The 8521-nt window shown below is 39.6% G+C and overlaps 1 pseudogene; it reads left to right on the top strand.

Moving 5' to 3' along the window:
- The first annotated feature begins 282 nt into the window (after nucleotides 1-282).
- Nucleotides 283-8521, top strand: part of LOC132279872 (DExH-box ATP-dependent RNA helicase DExH12-like) — a 12683-nt pseudogene continuing 4444 nt past the window's right edge.

Below are 8521 nucleotides of genomic sequence, written 5' to 3'. Positions count from 1 at the left end.
AAAGTTTGAGTGGTTTAGAATTTAGATAGGAAAATTATTTTATGGCTATTATTCACACTTGCACATAATCACTAGGTGCATACAAAATGGGTAAAACTGAAAAAGCAAACTGAACCGGTCGGTTCGGACCCATTTTTTACAATTTGATCCGATTCCGGTAATTTGGATCCGTAGTTTTCTTTTCCGCTCTCTATCTCTCTTTCCGTTTGGGTTTGAGACCGACGGGTCAGACGACTGAGGGGCTAATCGGTGGTGAGATTTTTGTATTAAAGGGCATAATCATACTTGGTTTCTAATTCCAACAGAGACCTCATATATTGCGGTTCCCAACTTCATATTATTCTCTATTTCGTCCTTCCCTTAAACACACACATACACACAGTGAGTGAATAAGTCTTAACTTTTCTGAGTCGCAGGTGGTGGAGAGGAGTCTCGTCGAACGTGTCGCGGAGAATATGTCGACGGTTAGTACATAATTCTAACTTTTCGCTCCATTCTTTATATTTTTACATTCATTCGAGATTTCAATTTCTTATATTTTTTTGGTATTTATTTATTTTGATTCTTGTTTGCATTTGTAGTGAAATTACCGTTCAATTGCTCTCTTTCTCTGTTGAATTTATTCCATGTAATTTATATTTGCTGAATATAAGAAATCTATATATAGATGCGTGTTTGAATTTTTACCGCTCAACTAATCCCTAGGGTATTGGGTTTTTGGTATTTAAGGTTTTTGAAGTTCGATTCGAGATTTCAAGATGGCACATCTGGGTGGTGGTGCGGAAGCGCACGTCCGATCCAAGCAGTATGAATATCGAGCCAACTCGAGTCTTGTACTGACCACCGACTCTCGCCCACGTGACACACATGAGGCCACCGGCGAGCCGGAGTCCCTCTACGGGAAGATAGACCCCAAGACCTTCGGTGATCGTGCTTACAGGGGGAGACCTCCAGAGTTGGATGAGAAACTCAAGAAATCAAAGGAGGAGGAGCATGAACTGCTTGATTCGGAACCTATGCCTAGTAGACAAAGCAAGAGAAGACGAGTTCAGGAAGAAAGTGTTTTGACTTCTACTGATGAAGGAGTTTACCAGCCGAAGACCAAGGAAACAAGGGCAGCCTATGAGGCCGTGCTTAGTGTCATTCAACAGCAGTTGGGTGGGCAGCCGCTGAATATAGTTAGTGGTGCAGCTGATGAGATATTGGCTGTCCTCAAGAATGAGACGGTGAAGAACCCTGACAAGAAAAAAGAGATTGAGAAACTTTTGGACCTGATTCCAAACCATATATTTGATCAGCTGGTTTCCATTGGGAGGCTTATCACTGATTTCCAAGATGGAGGTGACCCAGCTGGGTCTGCTGCAGCCAATGGCGATGATGCTCTTGGTGATGACACGGGTGTTGCGGTGGAGTTTGAAGAGAACGAGGAGGAGGAAGAAGAGAGTGATCTTGATATGGTGCGGGAGGATGAAGAGGAGGAAGATGATGCGTTGGAAGCAGATGCCCTGGGGAGGATGCAGATGGGTGGCAGCGGCGGCGTTGATGATGATGAAATGCTGGAAGCTAATGAGGGCATGACACTAAATGTTCAACACATTGATGCTTATTGGCTTCAAAGGAAGATTTCTCAGGAATATGAGCAGCAGATTGATCCACAGCAGAGCCAGAAGCTTGCAGAAGAGGTACTTAAAATTCTTGCTGAAGGCGCTGATCTGGAAGTTGAAGCTAAGCTGTTGGAGCATCTCCAGTTTGATAAGTTCAGTCTCATTAAGTATCTGTGTCGGAACCGCCTTAAGATAGTGTGGTGTATCCGTTTAGCAAGGGCTGAAGACCAAGAGAAGAGGAAAGAGATCGAAGAAGAAATGATGGAGTTGGGGCCGGATTTGGCTGCAATTCTGGAGCAGTTGCATGCGACAAGGGCAACTGCAAAAGAGAGGCAAAATAATTTAGAGAAAAGTATAAGAGAACAGGCTCGCCGATTGAAGGATGAGAGTGTTGGAGATGGGGATCGTGAGCGGAGGGGGCTTGTGGATAGAGATGCTGACAATGGTTGGTTGAAGGGGCAGCGCCAATTGCTTGATCTTGAGAAGCTTTCATTTCACCAAGGTGGTCTTTTTATGGCGAACAAGAAGTGTGAGCTTCCATCGGGGTCTTATAGGAACCATAAGAAGGGATATGAAGAAGTTTATGTGCCGCCATTGAAAGCTAAACCACTTGCTCCTGGGGAAGAGCTTGTAAAGATATGTGCCATGCCAGATTGGGCACAACCTGCTTTCAAAGGGATGACCCAGTTGAACAGGGTCCAGAGTAAAGTTTATGAGGCTGCTTTTTTGCGCCAGATAATATTCTACTGTGTGCTCCCACTGGGGCAGGGAAAACTAATGTTGCAATGCTCACTATACTCCAGCAGATTGCATTGAATAGGAATGAAGATGGGTCATTCAACCACAGCAATTACAAGATTGTCTATGTGGCACCAATGAAAGCACTTGTTGCCGAAGTGGTTGGTAATCTGTCAAATCGTCTGCAGCATTACGGTGCCAAGGTGATGGAACTGAGTGGAGACCGGTCACTGACTCGCCAACAAATTGAAGAGACTCAGATTATTGTTACAACTCCGGAGAAGTGGGATATCGTTACCAGAAAATCAGGAGATCATCGCACCTATACACAGCTTGTGAGACTTCTTATAATTGATGAGATTCATCTTCTGCATGATAACAGAGGACCTGTTCTAGAAAGTATTGTTGCAAGAACAGTTAGGCAAATTGAAACCACAAAGGAGCATATTAGGTTGGTTGGCTTATCAGCTACACTCCCTAATTATGAAGACGTGGCAGTGTTTTTGCGGGTTGATCTCAACAAAGGACTCTTTCATTTTGACAATGGTTATAGACCTTGTCCACTTGCCCAGCATTATGTCGGAATCACTGTAAAGAAGCCGCTGCAGAGATTCCAGTTGATGAATGATGTTTGTTATGAGAAGGTGATTGCTGTAGCAGGAAAGGATCAAGTTCTTATTTTTGTCCACTCAAGGAAAGAAACAGCGAAAACGGCTCGTGCAATTAGGGATACCGCATTTGCTAATGACACTCTTGGTAAATTTTTGAAAGAGGATAGTGCAAGTCGTGAAATTTTACATAGCCATACAGAACTGGTCAAGTGCAATGACCTTAAAGACCTGTTGCCATATGGTTTTGCAATTCATCATGCGGGCATGGCTAGGGCTGACCGCCAACTTGTTGAGCGTCTCTTTGCTTATGGACATGTACAAGTATTAGTTTCCACAGCAACTCTTGCTTGGGGTGTTAATTTGCCTGCTCATACTGTGATTATTAAAGGGACCCAGATTTACGATCCTGAGAAAGGAGCATGGACTGAATTGAGTCCTTTGGATGTTATGCAGATGCTTGGCCGTGCAGGAAGGCCCCAGTATGATTCTCATGGGGAGGGGATAATTATTACCGGACATGGTGAATTGCAATATTATCTTTCAGTAATGAATCAACAGCTTCCTATTGAAAGTCAGTTCATCTCCAAATTGGCTGATCAGTTGAATGCAGAAATAGTTCTTGGAACCGTCCAAGATGCCAGAGAAGCGTGCAATTGGCTCAGTTACACTTACTTGTATGTACGGGTGTTCCGAAATCCTGTTCTTTATGGTTTAGAACCTGATGCTCGGACAAGAGATATATTAGAGGAGAGAAGGGCTGACCTGGTAAGCTCTCTTTACTTATGCTTATATTTAAAACCACTTTTACTTAACCATCTTGCATTGGCATCATATTTGTCCATTTAAATGCATATGTTTATATTGAAATCATTCTGATTTGCTTATGGATCAAGTCAGTAGTTTTTTTTTTTTTTTCTCCTATTCTCCACTAGGTAGAGACAAACAAATAAAAGTGTGGGTTCTGACTTCTGTTACGGCTGTTTAAGGAAATATACTAACTTTTTCCCCTCTCCAACCTAAAATGAACCCCTCTGATATTGTAGTATAATATCCTTCTATTCTATACATTGTTATGTGACATAGGAGAAAGGAGAAATAGGGGAGTGAGGGAGTCTGCAAATGAATATTTTATAAAAAACTGTTTTCCCCTTTGGAGATGACTAGATCATTGGTTAAGCATTGTGAAAATTATATGATTTAACAACTGTGCACTAAGCTTCCCGATGGTAGAAAAAGCATGGTAATTGATGTGTTTTTTTCGCCTTGAGGTAGTCCTAGACAACCTATATAAATGATGGAGAGGATGGGATAATTGACTCTCCTCTATAGATGAGTTTGGGCCCATTACGTGTATTTCTATGCAGAGATACCTACATAGTCCCCTTTTGTTTTGAGAGAAATTAGTTCATGCAAAGGTCATTGGGGAACTTTGTTTTTCTTGGCGAGCCTTTGTTTATGTCCACAGGAGCCTTGCTATGAAGCTTATGGAAAATCTATCCCTTCTGTTACCTTTGCAAGATGATGACAACTACTTGGGGTTGGCTATGCTTTGCTAGAAAACGTTTGCTTACATCTCGGAGATTTCTTTACTTGAGGAAGCATTCCTTGGAAGCAGTTTCCGTTGAAACAGATAGGTGACTTAGAAATATAAAAATGTTTGAGATATCTGTGTCCTTGCATTTGGAATCTCCTGTTCATTGTGCCGCTGAAGCCTCTGTTTGCTGCCTTTGAGTAATGGCATTTTACGGCTAGTATATTAATGCTGGAGGGCCACCTCATAGGTATCCTCCCTTTCTGATTGTTGACTTCTGGTTATAAAAGCAAGTCATAAATCAAACCTCTTCTGGTCTGTTGTCACAGGGTAGCAAGTGTCTAGAAAACATTGGCTTTGTATCCAAAATTTAGAATTTTGTTTAAAAAGTTGGAACTAATCCAAGAAATGTCCGCCACACTTCCAGTGTCTAAAGAAGTGTCAGTGTCTAATACTCTCCTGATAGACATGGTTCCTACTTAGCAGTACCTGGACGTCTTAGTTGACAAGGAGAATTGTTTCTTTATCTAAAAGTGGTGACTCCATTTTGAGGCTGATATATTTTCTTGCAAGTTGCAACCACAGCATCCAACTTACCTTGGGGCAAACTAGGATTGGTTTCTCCTTTGACAACACTTGTTGAAAAAGAGAAAAAAAAAAAAAGATTTATTCTTTGATAACTTAGGATTGTACTCTGCAACCTCAAAGGTTTTTGAAAAAGGTAAAAAATTGGTCAAAAGAGTAGAGACCGTTTGAAGTCGTTCTTGGAAGTTGTGAATAGAATTAGAAAAAGGGTGTAGAAGCTTCGTTAATCATATAGCAAGAGTTTGAAGTCTTTTCACAAATCTTTGATTCCAAAACATCCACAGTAGGGTGAAACTCTTTTCACTGATGGGTAACCTTTGTAGCTTACATTACCTTAACAATGCTCTGCGCGCACCTCACCCTTCAGAAGATTTTTTATTTTATTTTTTTATGTTAGCAAGGTAGAAATGTTCTCCTATAGTGTAAAAGAAGAGGAGCACTTTGCTTGGATCCTGCTTCATTTTGTTTGATTCAAAACACAATTGTTGATGATATGACATTTTGCATTTCAGGTACAGGTTAACATATAGGGCACTCTTCAGTAACTTCTTGAGTTGATTAGCTTCAGAGATCATCAGGAGCCACAAAATAGGTCGTGCTTTAAGGTTCCAAATCCAAACAGAGTTTTCATCATTTGGGAGTTCAGTCACTTAGTATTTAGCCACTTAAAAATAGGTTTAGGCCCCCTGACTTAACACAGAAAAAGGAAAAAATAAATTAACCAGACAATAACAGCATATAAGTAACTGATTGGTTTATCCAATATTGCTTGGATATGGCCTAAATGATGATGGGATATACTTCTACATTGTAAAATTAGATTATAGCTCGATGTTGGACAGGCGTAAAAAAACTCTCATATAAGCTTACGATATAAAGCTTGAGGTAGGGATTGTTGGAAAAAAAAGGACTTTCTCAAGTTTAAGTATCATTAGTGTTTTTGATTTGTGTTTTTTGGGTTATAATCATCTAGGAGTTTAGGGGTTTGATTTGGCAGGGAGAATAACTTCCGTTTGATTTGTGTTTTTTTGGGTGCCAGGTTTGCGTGGCGAATGAATTTGCTTGGGTTGGAGGTATTATTGGCCAGAATATTGGTGGAGTGTCGCAGAAAATCTGGACAACTTAGTATTAGGTGTTAGGAAGAGGCTTATAGGTTAAGCAGAGACTTGGGATTTCGGAAGTTTGGTTTTACGTTGGATAAACAATGAAAAGTTTGAATGTGATTGAAGTAGAAAATTCTGCTTCTAAGAAATTAAAGAGAAGAAGTCATCACTCTGATAGTCTCTTAGGCAATTGAAAGAGTTGCATAGCTATATGCTAAACTCTAGTTATTCATACTTTAGTAGGACCTGGACTCCAAATTGTGAATCTGGAAACTTGAAGCTCCCTCCGTCTCAATTTAATTGTATCTCTTTCTACTTTTGGCTTTAAATTCATGTCCCTTTTGAATAGTTTTTTTTTAATTTTTTTGTTTTGCTTTTCCAAAAATATCCTTCTAAGTTATTTAAATGTCCCAATTTGACAATATAAATGTATAAAGTTTAAAGATATCTTGGGAATTTCAAAGGGGACAATGCATTAAACTTATGTCCACTGCAAATGTTGGACTCCTTGGAAAATACATAAAGACCCAGTAACATAACTTGACCGTAGACCACCATTACAACGTTGTGTAGAAAATCTAGATATTATAAAGAACCCTTAAAACTTCATAAAAGTTAAAAATAAAATAAAAATGAATCAGCATCTCATTAACTCTAGTAAAGTACAAAATGAGACTCACTTTCACTCAATCTGATCAAACCAATATTCCTATAATTTACTTTTTATAATTTTATACTTTCTCGAATTTCTTGTGGGCTCATGCAGTCTCAGTTTCTACAAAGTCTTACTTAATTAAAGGGTAAGCCCAATGCACCAGGCTAGTGTTGTTAAAGGTGCGTCTAGGCTCCAGGCTCATACAAGCGCAACACTTACGCCTGTTGTGTGCCTAGGTGCACCTTTGACAACATTTGTGCTTTTAATATGGAATGTGAATGCACTTTAATAGTAATTTCATTTTTCAATTATGCTCCTTGCTTCACTCAAGTGCACGCCTTGCCTTGCGCCTAGGCTCCAAGGCACCTCTAGTGCCTTAGTGCACCTTAAACATTGCACTAGGCTCCCGCAATTGCAGGGTTTGGGAGGGTTAGATGCACGCAGTCTTAGCTCCACATGGAGATTGGAGAGGCTATTTCCAGTTTCAAACCCGTGACCTCCAGGTCATAATGGAGCAACCTTATCGTTGTGCCAATTTCCTCCATCTTCCCAATAGAATTGATTAGTAAATGAGATTTTCCATTTTAGATTATTTAAGACGAGAACCTTAGCAAGGGTAAGAAGTGAATTGAAGTTGAGGTGCTCTGAAGAAAGGATGGAAAATTATGAAGGTTCATATGTTGATGTAGTTGATACGTTAACCATCTCTCCAGAATGTCCGAACATGGTTCATATTACAATAAGGTCGTTAGTATCAGGATTCTTTTTACAGTTGGGGCTTGCATGTTTGGGTCAAAGAGAGAATCAACCCTAAAACATTTGGGAGTGCAACTCAATCATGTGCAATATTTTACATCTATGATTTGTGGGTTACAAGTTGCGTAGAGAAGGTCAAGGTTGTAATGGTTTAGACGTAGTTTACCGCAGTTGATTTTTTATTTTTATTTTTATATCTGATACTGACTCTTATGGCCAAGGAAATAAAAGAAATAGCATTGGTGGTAAAATTACATGACAAAATAAGCTAAAAAAGTTTTAGTTTCTGATTATAATGGTCAAATCTATTCTAACTTATCATCAAAAAAAAATGGTCAAATCCATTCTACATATTACTGTTCTTTCTTTTTTTTTGGTTGAAATTTTAATCACCGCTTCCAGACTTGAAAGTCCAATACAACAAGAGAGCTGCTAGCGTGTTATTCTAGGGCTAGATATGGAACTAATTTGATGATTTATGCTAAAAGTTAAGAAATCCTATAATCTTCCTATAAGTTCTAACAATTTTTATAGTGCATTGTCTGCTAAAGACAATTTGAACATGGGATCCAAGGTGTGGTTTTGAAAGTCTCAGTTAAAGTTCCTAATGGTTATCGTGGTCAAAGAGTCTCTCAATTTGTTTGTTCTGTGGTTTTTGGATGGTCTTCAATTCGTTTGTTCTGTGGTTCTTAGATGGTCTTCTTCTTTTTCGATACATCTCTCTCTCTCTATCTTTCTCTCTCTCTCACACACACACACACATATGCATTTCTTTGAAACACAACACACACTCACACTCTGCCACACACCTGCATATGGCGTGCACTTATTGATGGTGATAAATCAAGTAGGCCTTGTACAATGCTTGAATCATGATATGGCTTGGAAAACGTCACCTTTGAGAAATTGGGCCTTACATCATGATCTGAACGTCATTC

The sequence above is a fragment of the Cornus florida genome, unplaced genomic scaffold (genome assembly GCF_030987335.1).
Source record: "Cornus florida cultivar Cherokee Brave unplaced genomic scaffold, ASM3098733v1 CherokeeBrave_3.0.0_Hap2_Chr10, whole genome shotgun sequence".
Taxonomy (NCBI): Eukaryota; Viridiplantae; Streptophyta; class Magnoliopsida; order Cornales; family Cornaceae; genus Cornus; species Cornus florida.
The sequence above is the reverse complement of the archived record's forward strand: the minus strand, read 5'-3'. Positions and strand labels throughout refer to the sequence as shown.